We start from the raw sequence: 17,500 nt of genomic DNA on the forward strand, positions 1-17,500 counted from the left end.
TGCTTTCGCTCCGCTGAAATAGTGAGAATATACATTATCTCTGTTCAGAAAACAAGGGTCTGAATTTCGGACCCTTGCTTTTCGCTCCGCTGAAATAGTGAAAAAATGCATTATCTTTGTTCAGAAAGCAGGGGTCCGAATTTCGGATCCTTGCTTTTCGCCTCTTCTGAAATAGTGGAAAAAAATATTTTATCTCTGCTCAGAAAGCAGGGGTCCGAATTTCAGACCCTTTCTTTTCAATCTGCTGAAAGAGAAACTGTAATAATGATTATCGTACTATTATACGTGGAGGAGGCTCCCAGTGTAGCCCTTGGGATATGTCAATTTCACTTGAGTTATTTTTGGATGTCACGAAAATGGAAGTCTGGTTCCCGAGACGACCGCAAAATTAGAAAATTCAAAATGGCGTTCCAAGTGGGATAGCGCGGTTTGTTCAACGAAAACGAGTTTCGGAAGCAATGAGATTGGTTTATCTTGCCCCAAATTCTGGAAAACCATCACACAATGCCAGATAAATTCATATGACGTTATCCTTAATACTTGCGGACGTCTCGGGGAACAGACTTCCGATGATCGATGCGACTTCCATAAATTCACTGGATATTCATCAGTTTGTACGTGTTAAATCATTGTTCCTGAGATGACTGTTTGTTCTTAACCTTGTAAGCCTTCTTCAAATAAGACATCATTCCTGGTAGAAGCTTTCAATTTGAACAATCATTCAACGTAAATCCGAAACATATGATGCAACTTTTTGATAGTTGCTGTGACCATAGCCGGCTTTCATACCCTCTACGTGCGGGAAGCGTGTGAGGTATCCATTCCTTATTTTAAGATCCCTTCCAGAAACAGATGACAAACCCATCCCCTTTAACTTCAAAGACCTTTCCGGTGACAGGAGTCCTGCGATAGTTTTCGTGCTTCACTGCAACGAAATCTCCTTTTTTCAAAAGGTCAACGTCAGCGACTTCTTGCACATAGGTTCTAAACTTCCTGTGGTTTCCTTATACTCTCTCTTTTTCTGTCTGAAAATAAAGTTGCAGCTTTCGATGAACTGAACTGAACTCAGGACTTACAAGGATCAAAAACAACACTAACCAATTTGACTGTCTGATTAAACCGGTATACATGTCACAGTAATTCCTAAGCAACAAAATGTGGTCTGTGTCTCTAATTTTCTTGTACATTATGTTTTTTTATACATCTTTTCAACTTCTAGTTCATTTTTAATGATAAACTCATCAATTCTAGCATAGTTTCTGTCATTAGAAGCAAACTCGATGTTTTCTACTTTCCAAATGCACATTCAAGTCGTGTAAGTCTCATTATCCAATTTTTCTGTTTTGACAGTTTTTCACTGAATGGCGTCCTTTGGAATTCGAAGTGTTTGGATAATCAAATGGACAGCCCCCAAGCTCTGATTCAAAATTTATGAAAGGAAATTTTTTAAACTCCTTTTAACAAGGCCGATAAAGTCCAGACGTATCTTCCACTTTTGTAAATGGGTGTTTCAGCTTCCTGACAAGCATGTCTGTGGCCTGACTTGTACCAATGTTTAAATATTTATGAAATTGACTGATTAATCGAGAGACATACTCGTATTCCACCGTCTGGCTATTTCAGTAACACAACTTAACCCTTTAACGTCCTTTGTCTGTGATTTTATAACCATAGTCACGGATCTTGACTGATGTGTAACAGGCGTTATACTTGGCAACAACCTAATTCTTTTTTTGCCTGCCTTTGTCACTATAAAATCAACCCTTTTACTCAAAAACGTTACTACATGTCCACCGAGGTGAGTTAACTGGGAAAACAAAGATTCTTGGTCATTGCTCTCGTCACATTCCAGGTAAAAAATCTTGTTCACCCAGTTTATGACTTCCATGGATTCTGGAACTTAGTATAAATGGGCATCGAAGTAAATGTGAAATACCAAAGGCTAAAAAGCTGATACTAAGTGCTTTATTTACCGGTTACTTACTTCCTACGTGAGGAAAAAAAAAGTATATTTTCTGGCGCTTGTCCACCCCGCACTTACCCCGAGTTGCGCAACCTGTTAGATTACTTGTCAGCTACAGTATTGATGAAAAGTTGCGAAAAAACTTGGGAAGTTTGTTCGCCTATTAAAACCACCACGGGTGAATCTGGATAATCAATATATTGTAACAATTTTTACCTTGGTTTGAGACAGACGAGGCAAGGGAATATCCAGTAATTTGCCGTTTGTCTCTTGTTTTCTTTGGCGGGGTAGGACATTCTGCTCAGGCACAGTAGAATATGATTAAATTAGAGAAGCAGCCTACAATGCAGTCTTATTTCGTACACCGCATGTTGTTGCACTATTTTCTCTCGCAAAAACCCGTTGCATCAATTTTCAACAAAAGGAAACCAAATAAATTGACTTCACTGTAAAGTAATAAAACGTTAGGCGAACGCTCACTTCCACCTACCATTGCTCCTCAAGTGAATTTAAAACAAAAGCGATACAGTAAGAGAGGAATGAACTCCTTACACACATACCGAGCTGCGATGATGGTATTGATGAATCTCTGGAATCATGGTCATCGAAGCCAACGCCATGCTCAAGTTCTGATTTTTGTTTGAACGGAGATGGGAACGAGCTTCCGGTGTCCGCGTCTTCATCCATGTTGAGACCTTACTGCAGAAAGGACTTCTCGTTGTGTAGCGCTATTCAGTGGTTTTTTGTAGCAATTTTGGCGGCATTGCAACGGTTACAAACTTATTCAAATGCCGTTTCTTCGTCCACCCCTAGCCGTTGGCATCTGTCCAGCCAACCGGAAACTCTAGATTTGATTAGCTCCGCGGGTTCCGCGGTTTTCAGACCGCAGTGTCTGTTTGTTCACTGAGATATGAAAAAAATCTTGTTTGCGGCGTTCGATAAAACGCCCCCGCACCAGATAATTGATTTGGTTAATTTTATTACTGTTTTCTTGTAATACTGAAGAGAGGGAACTCTTGCCATTGCTTCTGATGAAGTCGAACCTATTTTTTGTATTTAATTTTTCACAATCATTAAAGTATATTAAAGAACAATATCAGTTATCAGTAATACGGATTTGCTTTGGAACAGTATAATTATTGTGTATAACAAGAGAAGTACAGTCATGTTTGGAATGACACTACATAACAATGACAATGAACTATTCTTGACCGACGCCAATTCATAGAGCAGGGTTCACACTTGGCAAGTGACAGATCGGCTTTGCGATAACGGACTCTATGCAATTGCTTTGCTCGGCACAAGAACAAGTCGTGAGAAAAAAATGACTAACACCTCTCTGTGGTCCATAAAAGTCGAAAATGGACAAGTTTTCATTTACCTCGGAAAAGAGAAACTGAAAATGCATCAAGTATATCGAAGGGTATTGAGTGTAAAAAAGTCACTTAACTTTTATAAAGGGAAGGATTCCCTGCTGGTAAGAACGAATCATTTCATTTGACTTATTAATTCTTTTTTCTATCTACGATCGATAAGACGAAGCGGTCTGACTCTCGCTTTATACATTATGTTTTTGCAGTTCAAATTCGAACCTTGCCCAAATGGAAGTCATACTAAGTGCCATTTGAAAGTTAAGTATTGCGACCCATATACTAGTGATGGCATCTTTAGAGATATACTAGAAGGCCAGTCACAAAGATTTTGTGTGCCAGTTCAATCAAGCAATCGCAAGGGTAGAAACAAATGGTCGCAATGTTGCAAATGTTGAAGGTGAAAGTTCCCAGATTACGAGCGTAGTTAGCGAGCGTGAGAATGAAGAACACGACACTTCCTCGGACAAAACTTCACAGAGACTCAACCTTTGATTCCAGTCTGGATAGAACAGATCTGGAGATCACTCATATCATGAGCGAAGCCAGCTCATCAGGTATGTAAAACGCTAAGATACGATGAATTTTGTATTCGACACTTGCTCTCAATCGTTCTCCTGGAGGGGTGGCGATCTTGATCATTCCGAGTATTAATTATAATTATTCATTATTGGGTTTGAGGTTGTGTCGTTTATATCGTTTACTTCTACGTATTTCAAAGGTGCTAGCTAGCAGATATAACAAATCGTCCAAAATTCCCGTGTCTTCAATATGAAGGGTAACAAATCTAAAATATTGTCATGCAATATGCTTTAATTTTAATTATTTCTGTTTTGACCCACAACTTTGGCAGGCCTCAGTGAAAGATTTTACCTTTAAATTCTGTTTGTCGGTGATAGTCGATACTTTGGGAGTGACTACGTTCAGAATGTTCGTATAGTTGTCAAAAGAAATAGCCCACAAAAGCAGTCTGGAATTTGTCACTGTTATTTCAGCCCCAATTTTGAGACAATGTTTGTTTCGTGGTTGACTCAGAAAACCGCCGCCGAAGACTCGCCCACGACCTTGGGGTAACTATTAGTTATCAGGTGTCGATGGAACGACTAATAGAAATGTGAGAAAAACGATTCCTGCACCAGCAATGGGCGAATCCGAAAAAACTCATTCAAAGCAAAAATCTCCCACCCCACAATTTGTTATTAAAATAGTTTGCTTCTTTTTTTTTTTGAGTTAACAATAATTGATATGATCAGCATAGTAATAAAGACGATCCGAAATTTTGTTTTATTTCAGATTCTCTTCTGCTTGCGAAGTCTACCTTGGCTTATGTCGTCGGCCTCTTCCACATTTCAAGGAAGATTGTAATCGAACATCTCACTATTGCTGCTGGAGAAGCAAGAGATGGGTTCTGTCAGGTGGCGTTCGACCACAAGAATTGTAAAAATACCGACCGCCGCCTGCGACTTGATCGTCAGACACTTCAGTCGAGCTGGCGATTACGTCGTTGACCTCTTTTCAAAAAATGCTACTGCAGTAATTGCAAGCATGAAAAATTCCAGGCATGGAATATATTTTGATAAACTGGAGGACCAAGAGACCATACGTTGTGAATTGGCGTCCCAAGTACAACCGCGTGATAAAACTAGAGACGTTTAGTGAAATCATAATTATAAAAGCCAACGCAACAAAATTATGTATATTATAACTATAACAATATATATTATGAAATATATTCCATGCTTGGAGTTTTGTCTTTACCTCGGTGTGAGAAGTTGTAAAACTCACGAATGACGTAAAACGAAGAAAGCCGAGGCAAAAAGTTGAAAACAACGGAGTTAAACAAAACAAAAGCACATAAAACAAAGAAAACCTGGTCAGGTCCTTACACCTAGGTAAACCCGGAATTTTTCATGCTTGCGTTTGATGTTTTCTCAATTTTAAAATACAGTAGAATTTTATTCTTGGTGTTTTTGAGATTCGTAGTCTGTAAAATCTCTAAATTAAAAGTAATTGGGTGACGAAAATATAAATTCTGTTACAAATTTGTTCAGAAATTATGACGTTAAATCAAAAAGTATGACTCGTTTTAATCTGGATTATTCTTCTCTTTATGTTTATGTCACTGTGGGCTTCAAAATTCGTACTCATATTTTCGTACGCATTTTCGAAAACCTTTGTGAATCCAAATGGTAACGCAAGATTCCGAGTTTCGGAGCTCCATATTTAAGAATCTCGCAATTTTAAGCAAGAGTTTGTTAGCCCTGTTCATTCACTTTAAAAAAAAAGGGTACGAACTTCGAGGAGGTGTTGCATGCTAAAAAACCTATACATTACAATTTACTAGAATTTTAGATACACAGAAGCAAGGGTCCGAATTTCGGACCCCTGGACTTCTAAATTTTACATTTTCATGTTTCACGATAGTTTTTAACATATTTTCATTCACTTAAATCAAGGGTCCGAATTTCGGACCCCTAGACTTGTAAGTCTTCATTTTCAACGATCGTGTTTTTGTTTTACTTCTTTTCACTCAATCGAAGAAAGGGTCCGAATTTCGGACCCCTAGACTTGTTAATCTTATAAATGTTCAAAGATAGATTTTTACTTGTGTATTCATTCACTTAAAGCAAGGGTCCGAATTTCGGACCCCTAGATTAATTAAGAGCTGTTCTGTTTTAGAAAACTTATTTCAATTTCAGATTAAAAAAACCAAGGGTCCGAATTTCGGACCCCTGGATTTAGAATAACCTTTTTTTAAAAGGTTAACATGATTCTTAATCACTCAGGTCATTTATTTTTGCGGACAATAAAAATCACAACGCAAGAAAGTATATTTCTCAGTGTTTGTTTTTTCACTCTACCAGAATCGATAAAATCTGTTCTGAGAAAATGGAACGCCGCAAGGCAAAAGTGGCGTTTTCTGTGGAAAAATAAGAATTGGAAAAAACTAAAAATAGTTTGGAAAGCGTTTTAACCTCTCTAATTGCAAATGCCAGAGCTCAAATTATCTCAATCGATGACATGGCTTCCATGTTTACTCAATTTTTGACATACGTTAGACAACTTTACACAAGTTTTCAATGGACACGAAATACACAGATGTATCATAATGTCCAGAACGCAAATCAGTCGTAACACTGAGACTTTTTGAAGGAAATTTATCGTATCTAGCGTATTTTAGTCAAGCGATTAAGGTGATACGGGAAATAAATCCGCTTGGCGGGAGTGACTGTCACAAGAGGGTCTCAATGGGGTTAACCGATAGGCGTAAAACGGCCAAAAATTTAGTCGATAGCCGTAAAAATTGAAAAATTTTAATCGTTAGCCGTAAATAGGGTAAAAAAAAGTGAACCGTAAAAGAAAGTGTTTCCTAGATTTGCTACTTTTAAGGAAGGTACTAAACTCACTTATGGTTGCGTTTTTTTATTTCCCGGCTAGCGTGGTCGTACGCACGTTAGATAAAGCGCCTTTTAGGTGCTGACCAAGTCCCTGGTTCCATTTCCGCCGCTCTCTCGGGGAACTAATTTATTTTCATAGCGAAAGTGTGGCTTCTTGCTGGGGATTAATATTTGCGATTTTCAGAAGGTCGTGCCCTCGAAACACTAGTGAAACAACACGCAGAGATCTCACTGTTTGTAAAACACTTTGCCGATAAACAACAATTCCCTGTTTTTCTCTGACGCTACGGTAGACATTGCCATGCCTAGTCCCTGTACGGCGTCTTCCCACGCAATCTCGGTCAAGGCATTTCGGTGGCGAACTTGCTTGGACCAGGTGACCCGAAACGCATTAGCCGTGCCAAATAATGAGGCCTACGGACAAGGCAACGGCTGACAGTGGTTCCGTACAGTCCTTCGCTATCATTAAAAACACTAGGCACGGGAATTTTGTTATTTTGTTATTTTGTTATTTCACACTAGAGCTAGAAACGGATTATCCGTCTGAGACTAGCCTGTGTACAGTCGCTCCCTTCCCAACAGACACCCCTTCTTAGATTTTTTTCTTCTGATGGGAGGGGGAGGCTGTACACAGGCTATCTGGAACGGATAATCCCGTCTTAAAACTGTCCGTCGAAATTAAAGGATAAAGTCAGGCGGATTGTTCATTCAAAATTAAAACTACTTCATTTTCAAATTAAGACGTATTTATCTATCTGACGCGAATCATCAAACGGATAACGCTTCTCACACGAATAATCCGTTTTTAGTGTGAAAACGGCCATTTCTGTAGACTGTTCACAGTCCCCTATTTTTTCGTGAGATCGTCGAAATATAGCGCGTCTTACCGTTAATGGAGGCCATCTTGATTTTCAAATGTACCGAGAGAGCGGGCGTCGGGGATTATAGCTATAGGGCGAGGGGGGCGAGCGCTTCCTCCCAAACCACCCCCGTCCCATAAGTAGTTGACACTCATGCAAGATGGCAGCTCGTAACGCAAAGCGCTCGATCTCGACGATTTTACGGAAAAATAGAGGACTGTGAACAGTCTACCATTTCTGTTGTAATGAATGTCGCGCCCCGGCCTGTGAGTTGGGCGTTCGCGTGTGTGCTTTGCTTTTCCACAAAGATTATTTTTAAATTGACTATTGACATTTCTATGTGTAAAATAATATTAGAAGTGGAATAATTTGTAAAAAGTACGATCTATCAAATGTTAAAATTTTTCAAAAGAATAGCTTGTTTCACATGCCGAGATGATCTTAAGACCTTTATTTTGCTTTAAAGATACAAAAAATATAGGTTAATTAATATTTAACTTTTTGAAACAAAACAAGTTAATTTTTAACTTTTTTGTTAACCGTAACTGAAAAAAATTAGCGGATAGCCGTAAAAAAGCCAAAATTTTAGCCGATAACCGTAAATGCCACCACCCCATTGAGACCCTCTCACAACCCAATACGTCAGTTAAGATTAAACACTTTATTATAAGAAGACTTACTCTCTTCACAATATAATTCTTCTACTAACTTCTAAGCTTTCTTCTTCAACTTAACCTTCATCAATCTTTAACAGTTCTGTTTTTCTCTCCTTCTCTTTTCTTTCTCTCTCTACAACTGCATACTCTTTCTTCCTTCAGTTTCTTAGTAGCTCGCTATTTATTTGCTTTGTCATTGATAGTAGGTTTACAGAAATAATAATGCCTAGGATGTATCTACTTAATTACTAAAAATGGTAGAAATATCCATTTAAAAGATAGGTATATTCCGAGGGACGTCAAGTTTGGAGACAAGATGCCCCACTCTGAAAAAGAAAGTAAATTGGTTATTCATCATGTTTCATTTTTAACACTTAGAATGTTCTAGAACCTTAAAAGCTTATTGATCGGCTGTTTTATATCGAACCTTATCTTCAAAATAGGGGAGATTAGCTTCCTGTGACAAAGAGGTCGATGGCGCCTGTTCAATTTACCTGTGAGTTTTTAAGCTGCACTATTGGGTTCAGAAAATCAAAAAGAGCCTGCAGTACATTAGTATAGTATACACTCAGTCTGTGCTCTCTTAAGTCGCAGTCGCTTGATGATACCCAGCATTTTCACTTGGGAGCCGAGGGTCTGTCTTTTGCAGGAACCGAACCTAAATACAGTATCCTGTTTCTGTTCCTGATTGATGTGTTGCTTCTTAGTTTTTTGATGTAACTGCTCGTAAGGATTTTTACAAGTGGCTTGCATGGTCACGTGTTATGCAAAACTTTTTATTTCCAATTTGGCGGTGCTCCTCTCTCTCTTCCAAAACCAACGATCTGGCAATTTCTTTCTCGCAGACTTGCGCATCGAAAACGTCTTGCAACCGAAACCAAGTTAACTATTAAAATAGATCATAGTGGAGCTCCACGCGCGTGCGCGAGCGCAGGATATTGAACAACATTTAACTGGCAAAAAATGTCTACGCATGCGCTGCAACATAACTCACGTGGTCGATTTCCTGCAAAGTCATTGGCTTAGAGGCAAAATCCCCGCGAAACATTGTCAAGATGAAAGAAGAAATGGCAGGTTTTTTTGTCAGTGGTAGTCTTGTGGTTTTGTTGCCACTGTGAGAGATCGAAAATTATTTTGGTCGAAATTTTTAGTGATATTTGTTGTCTAGTAGATAATGCCTCCTGGAACTGTCAGACAAACACACTGGCTCCATCCATTTATCCGAGATCGGCGTTACAATCGCTCGATGCGAGGAGAGGACATGCCAAGAAGGTGAGTAATTTTTTCCTTTTATGTTTAGTTCAAAGTCTCGTGCAACTCGGTACAACAAGAAATTATATAGCAGAGGAAGAAAAATTCTTGGGCTTTGTTTTGGTATATAAATTAACGTGTACCGAGTTGCACGGAAGCGGCAGTTTTGTAAAACGCGTAGACCCTTTTTGTACTATAAATCGACACGATTGTGTTCTACAGCTTGGCTGCCATTCGGTTTGCCCACGGGTTTAAACATTTAGACACCCTTGAATTTTTATGCATGGTTCAAGTTAAACGCAACATAGCACTACACAATAGAAATATAAAAAGGAGAGGGATAAATTTGATTTAGCTTGCACCTCGTTGTAGAAAAGAGGTAGCTTACCGTTTCGGGCGCGTTTTCATTGATCAAAACCAATCTGAACTCGCATACACTGTTTATCGCAGAGGTTTGCGCTTGGTTTAAGTTTTCTGCCTCTCGGTGCAACGGAAAATTGTAAAGCGGGGAAAGCAATATTCTTCGACCATGTTTTAACATATAAATTAACTTATACCGAGTTTATTAAAAGCATATTGTCCCACTTTTGATGCTAATTAAAATTTGACACGATTTTGATCGATCGAACAATTTATTTTTAAGTTGAACCTGAGGTTATAACACTGTATATTTTAGTCATTTTAGGCTTACTTTCGAATTTTCAGAACGTGAAAGTCTTGTAAGATGCTAAAATAGATTCTTTCGGTGATGAAAAACTTTATTTTGATCGAACCAACTAATGTCAAGATTACCTATGCTAGAAATTTGCTGTTGACAAAGTGCACAGCTGTCAAGCTTGCAATTAAAAGTTTGGTTTTATCAATGGAGTTGATAATGTAAATTGGCCACCGCACAGAGATTCTAAAAGCTGACGTTTCGAGCGTTAGCCCTTCGTCAGAGCGAATCGAGGGATTATGGGTTACGTGTAGTTTTTATAGTAGACTAGGAGCTACGCTATTGGTGGTAACATGGCAACGTGAAAAATAGGAATATATTAGTTAAATGAAAAGCGTTCGTTAATACCGTGAGGATGAAGGGTGCCGATTTGAAAGATGAATTTTTGTTCCAGATTCTTGCGGCTTTCCGTTGTACCTAGATTCAGGGAAAGGCCGCAGATAGCCATGTGTTTTTCGGAGTGGTTAGGCAGATTAAAATGGCGAACGACTGGCTTAGATGCATCCTTGTCATTCTTCTCTACATCGCGAAGGTGTTCGCGGAATCGGTCACCAAGTCGTCTACCTGTCTCTCTATCTCTATATTTCTTCGTGCCATAAGGCACATAAGGCTTTGACATTCTCTTTCCATCCACTCCGGTTTGCTGCTAAAGCTCTGACAGTCGTCCATGATTGCCACCCAGCTACTCGTCCTCCGTCTTCAACCATTCTCCTCCATGTTGTTTTTGGTCGACCTGGCCTCCTCCTCCCCTCTGGCCTCCACTCCAATGCGCTGTAACACAGTGTTCCTCTCTGTTCTTCCTCAATATATGCCCGATCCAATTCCATCTTCGACGTCTGATCTCATCACTCGTTCTGTTCACTCCTGTGGTCTCCTGGATTTGTTGGTGCGAGATGGTCCGTGGCCATCTTATTCTCAGTATGCATTTCATGCATTTGTATTGGAAGGCGTCCAGCTTCTTTGCTTCTGTTTTCGTGAGTTTCCAAGCTTCGCAGCCATACATCAAAACTGCTCTGACAATTGGTTTGAACAATTGAACTTTCGTCTTCCTGCTAATTTCGTTACAGTCCCAAATTCTTCGCAACCTATAGAAAGTTTGTCTGGCTTTACTTAGTCTCTGTTGTATGTCTTTGGTCACCCCGCCTTCTTTATCCAGCAGTGCACCTAGGTACAAAAACTCCTCAACGTGATCTACCTGCTCGTCAGATACTTTTATTCTTTGGTCGTTTCTGGCATTTTTTCGCATAACTTTTGACTTCTTCGCGTTAATCTTAAGTCCTAATCTGGCAGCTTCATCGACAAGCCTACTGGTCTTATCTTCTATGTCAACACCTCTAGATGACAATAAGGCAATGTCGTCTGCAAAGTCAAGATCTTCTAAGACCGAGGTGAGCTTCCATCGTATGCCAGTTCTCCTACCCTCTGTAGTACTGTTCATGACCCAGTCAATTGATAGTAAGAAAAGAAAACTTGACATGGTGCACCCTTGTTTTACTCCAGACTAAACTTGAAACCATTCTGTTGTTTCACCTTCTTCCACAACTGCGCATTCAAAGTTGCTGTACATTGCTTTTATCAGACAGATAAGCTCTTCTGGGATTCCATATATGGACATGATGTTCCATAGACTTTCGCGATGTATAGAATCAAATGCTTTCTCAAAGGCTATGAAATGTGTGTACAGAGTTGCATTCCATTCATTGACTTGCTCCAGTATATTCCTGAGAGTAAAAATCTGTTCGATGGTACTTCTGTTCTCTCGGAACCTTGCTTGCTCCTTCCTCAAGATGTTGTCAACTCCTTTTTTAATTCTACTTATCAACACTCTGCCAAAGATCTTACTTATGACTGGTAAAAGTGTGATACCCCTCCATTTCGTACACTCACGTAAGTTACCCTTCTTGGCTACCTTTCACGTAAGTTACCCTTCTTGGCTACCTTTACTCTTAGTCCTTTGCTCCAGCTTTTTGCTGCTACACCCTCTTCTTTCACTTTGTTGAACAACTTTGTCAATTCCTTTGCTCTCTCTTCCAAATCTGTCTTTAGAAGCTCTACAACTACGCTATCATGACCAGCTGCTTTCCCACTTTTCGTTGATTTTATAGCATTTTTCACCTCTGTTGGTTGGAATGCTCCGATGTCGAACTCTCTGTCATTTTCCCTTGTTTCAATTTCATGTGGCTCTATAGACCTGACAGGTGGTTCTTTGTTTAGTACTGTGTCAAAGTGTTCTTTCCAGATCTTCAGTCTTTCACTCTGTTCGTTTGTTGGTTTTCCATTTTTATCTTTGACTACTATACTTGTTCTTTTCTTCTCACCTGTCAAAGTCTTCACTATACGATGTAGTTCCCCTGCTCTCCCGTTTTCTGCTGCTCTTTCAGCAATATCTGCCATCTCATTCATCCAATACCTCTTATCTTCACGAGCACTTCGTTTAACTTCCTGGTCTTTTCCTTTGTACTCTTCTTTTATTCTTTTCTTGACTCTTTCTGAACGTGTACTTTCTAACTTCAACTTTATTTGCCTCCTTTCCTCTACTTTCTTCCACGTCCTGTCGCGCAACCAAAGTTTGCTGGTTCTCTTAGCTATGCCTAGTACATCTTTAGCTGCACCAACATATATACTCTCCATCCTGTTGTTCATGTGGTCGGCATTTTCTTCATCCAACTCTGTCAGAGCTTGAAATCTGTTTCTGACCTCAATGTAGTATTTGACAAGCATCTCTTCGTCTGCTAATTTCTGCGTATCCAACCTTGTTCGACCTTTCATTTCCCTTGGGTTTCTTTTCAACGTCAGCTTGAGCCTAGTCTCCACTAGGTAGTGGTCGTTTCCCACATCTGCACCTCTCCTGACTACAGTATCCATGACTGACGATCTATATTCTTTTGCAATCATTGTGTGGTCTATCTGGTTCTTGGTTCTGCCATTTGGTGATGTCCATGTTGCTTTATGAATTTCTTTATAGGGAAAAATTGTTCCTGTGATGACTAAACCATTCATCTCGCAGAACTCACAGAGCCTTTCGCCATTCTCGTTCCTGTCTCCTGTACCGTGTTGTCCCAGTACCTCTCTTTCTTCTGGCGTTCCTTTTCCCACTTTAGCATTTAGGTCTCCGGTAATAAGGAGGATGTCATTTCTGTTGCACTTCTACACCGTACCCTCTAGTTGTTCGTAGAAATCGTCTTTGCTCTCTATACTCGCATCGTTGGTCGGGGAGTATGCATGTATCAACGTCAGTTTCCTATACTTTGAATAAAACCTTGCTCTGATAATTCGGCTACTTTCCGGTGTCCACTCCATAAGACATCTGGCTGCCTGTTGTGACATCATAATTGCTACACCTCCTTGGTGTATATTTTCTTCGCCACTGTAGATTATTACCTCTCCTGTATTAAGCTTGGATTTTCCGCTTCCTCTCCACCTGCATTCGCTAATACCCAAAATATCTATCACATATCTCTTCATCTCTTTTGCTACTTGGCCAGCCTTCCCAGTCTCGAACATGGTCCTAGCATTCCAGTTTCCTATCCTTGTTTTATTCTTCGGATTCACGATCGAGGCTGTCGGCTTTTGGTCTTCCTTTCGGCTTTGGCCCAAAAGCGTCATCCTGCTATAAAGAGCTCTCGTCGCGTCACCGGTGTTAATAGAGATTCGAATGTTTTCCGTTTCTGTAATAGGCTATTCTTTTACGGGAGTGGGTTATCAGCCCCCAGCCCAACCCCCAACCTGGAGGACCAGGGGTTACACTTCGTCTGGTCTCTAGCCTTCGACCTGTTCAGCATGGGTAGCCCTACCAGGAGTACAAGACTCCAGCCGACATAGCTCTAGGGGTCATTGAGACACGCAAACCATCCCACCGCGATAAGGTGGTGACCTCTTGGGATCTGTCTCACCAATGTATAATTTATTGCATAACGTACAGGTTATGCAATAAATGACATTTGCGGAGGTACATGTGAAACGATCGGTTTTTTTCACTAAAAAATACCGTCACGACATTCACAAACTTAAATTCAATCACAACACTAAATTTTCCAACCTTTCCTCGGAAGAGTGGGCAGCGCTTAAAAATCTTAGGAAACGCAACGACACAGTTGTCAAATCGGCCGACAAAGGCGGCGCGGTAGTTGTTTGGCAGTCCGACCTTTACCAAAAAGAAGCTTTGCGGCAACTTTCGGATACCTCGTTTTATGCCAAAATCCCCAAAGATCTCACTTCCAAAAATCAAAAAACTTGTCAAAGACACCATTCAAAATCTTATAGTTAATCAACAATTACCGGACACTGCCACTAATCTCATCATCAACACTCCTAGAACTTCAGGCATTTACTTCTTGCCTAAAATTCACAAACCCAACAACCCAGGTTGCCCTATCGTTTCTGCCTGTAGTTACCCCACCGAACTCATTTCTAGCTACTTAGACAGGATTATGACGCCTATCGTCAAATCTTTGCCATCATACATTAAAGACAGTACACACGCACTACAAATTTTAAGCGATTTCAATTTCTCCGGCCAAGACAAACTTATTTTCACCATGGACATTACATCTCTATACACAGTCATTCCTAATAGCGAAGGTCTTCAAGCACTTAAACACTTTTTCGATCAACGCACTGTCAAAGAACCTAGCTCGGAAACGCTCCTCCGCCTTGCCGAACTAGTTTTAACGCTTAACTGTTTTTCATTCGCCGGCAACTATTACAAACAAATTAATGGTGTAGCGATGGGCAAAAGAATGGGACCTAGCTATGCCAATCTTTTTGTAGGATATGTTGAACACCAATTTTTTAATCAGTACAACGGCCCCAAACCTGAACTCTACGGCCGCTACATCGACGACTTCATCGGCGCTATTTCATCCAGCAGAGAAGGACTCGATCAATTTATAACCTCCGTCAACTCTTTTCATCCGCCTCTTAAATATACCTGGGAAATTTCGGAAATTTCATTGGCTTTCCTAGATATCAAAGTTTCTATTAGAGGCAACGTGCTATGTACTAGTGTGCACTACAAACCTACAGATTCACACAGTTATTTGTTGTATTCATCGTCACATCCATCACATGTCAAGAACTCCATTCCTTATTCTCAGTTTCTTAGACTTCGACGTCTACGTAGTGATGACTCCGATTTTTCCAGCAAATCAGAGGAGATGTGCCAGTTCTTCGAAAAACGTGGCTATCCTGTCTCTGTGGTCAAAGCGGGCCATCATCGCGCCCTACAATTTGATCGACAGTCATCACTACAAACGTCACAAAAAGATAAGAATGACAGAATTCCATTCACTCTCACTTTCCATCCTCATAATCACGCAGTCAAAAGCATCATTCTTAGTAATTTTAAATTACTCCAAAATGATCCCGAGACTGGTAGAATCTTTTCGTAACCTCCACTTATTTCATTCAAACGCGACAAAAATGTAGGCAACGTTTTAGTTAGAAGCGCGCTCAAAACTAACGAGCAACCCGGCACTTTCAAATGCGCGCGCTCACAATGCAAAACTTGTCTTTTCATTGTTAACACTAGCAACATATCGGGACCTAAGCGATCTGTTAAGATCACCGATCGTTTCACATGTACCTCCGCAAATGTCATTTATTGCATAACCTGTACGTTATGCAATAAATTATACATTGGTGAGACAGGTAGACGACTAGGTGACCGATTCCGCGAACACCTTCGCGATGTTGAGAAGAATGACAAGGATGCATCTAAGCCAGTCGCTCGCCATTTTAATCTGCCTTACCACTCCAAAAAACACATGGCTATCTGCGGCCTTTCCCTACATCTAGGTACGACGGAAAGCCGCAAGAATCTGGAACAAAAATTCATCTTTCAAATCGGCACCCTTCATCCTTACGGTATTAACGAACGCTTTTCATTTAACTAATATATTCTTATTTTTCACGTTGCCATGTTGCCACCAATAGCGTAGCTCCTAGTCTACTATAAAAACTACACGTAACCCATAATCCCTCGATTCGTTCTGACGAAGGGCTAACGCTCGAAACGTCAGCTTTTAGAATCTCTGTGCGGTGGCCAATTTACATTATCAACTCCGTTGATAAAACCAAACTTTTGTATACTACTTCCCCACCGACGCAGCACCACAGTTTCTTTAGAAACTACCCCCCCCCCCCCCATTCATTTGCAATTAAAAGGATCGACGAGTCTATTAAAGTATTCTGTTGAAAATTTGATTTGGAATCATCCACAACAATCCCAAAGGTTTGAGTTCTCTGTGTTTACCTCTCTGCTTGCTAATAACATCTCAGAGAGAGGGTGGATAATTTGTCTTTCGTTTAAATGGCTTCTCTAGCAGGCAGCTCTGTTTCTAAAATTTCTGTCTAACGTTTAGGTGTAAATGTTAAGTAAAAGATAACCAGCTGCAAAGGAATCCTCATTTCAAGGTATAAGATATGGCAAATTTTCTGAGAGTAGTCACTCCTCAAAAAAAATGAACTTACAGAAATTAATAGTTTGGGTTAACATTATTTGACCTTTGTTGTGTTAGATAAAATTTTTAATGGTTGGATCATCTTGATGAATAGTACTTTGGAGCAAGACATGCAGGTTCCTACTTAGTTTGAGCTTTCAGAACAAGCTAAGATAATTATGTTAGTTAACAAATTTAACAGACTTAAATTTAAACTCACTGTAATCTTACCTATACAGTAAAAACCTGTGACTTAATAAGAACCTGGTTTTTAAAAACCTGTTAGGCTAAAATTTGCCAGCTTGGCCCCTCTATACAAGAAACTGTTGAGCCTAAAAATATGTGACAGGTTTTTATTTTCTAAAATCCATAAAAACATTCTGTACACTTGGACAAATAAGTCAACATTCAGGATCCTCTTTGGAGATATAGATGCCTCATCACGCCAGCTACAATGTAATAGTGTGAGTGTTTTGTATCAAGGAATAAGCTGAACACCACAAAATACTCTCAGCTACAATGTTATTTTTTCCAGGAACTAATTCAAGAACCTAAACAGCCTAAGTTTGTGCTAATTACCATATTTAATGAAGGGAAATGTAGGTTCTTTGTCAGGGGTTTTTGTTGTGTTTATTATTCTAACCCCAAATTTATTACGAAGTCCTAATAGATGCATGGGTTTACTACAGTACATATTTCAAGAGGTTGTTGCTGAGTAATGAAGTTCATACAATGTATATGAAGCATAGTTTCTTTTTACTTTTGAATCAATAACAAATATAAAGGCAATAAAATATTGAATATACTTATTCATTTATCTTTTTTTCAGAGGAGATGACCCAGGGGA

At 39.7% G+C, this 17,500-nt stretch overlaps 1 pseudogene; it reads right to left on the reverse strand.

Moving 5' to 3' along the window:
• Positions 1–10,791: 10,791 nt before the first annotated feature.
• On the reverse strand, positions 10,792–13,717 carry LOC137999326 (craniofacial development protein 2-like; annotated as a pseudogene).
• Between the last annotated feature and the right edge of the window lie 3,783 nt (positions 13,718–17,500).

This window comes from Montipora foliosa, chromosome 4 (genome assembly GCF_036669935.1).
Source record: "Montipora foliosa isolate CH-2021 chromosome 4, ASM3666993v2, whole genome shotgun sequence".
NCBI classification, from domain to species: domain Eukaryota; kingdom Metazoa; phylum Cnidaria; class Anthozoa; order Scleractinia; family Acroporidae; genus Montipora; species Montipora foliosa.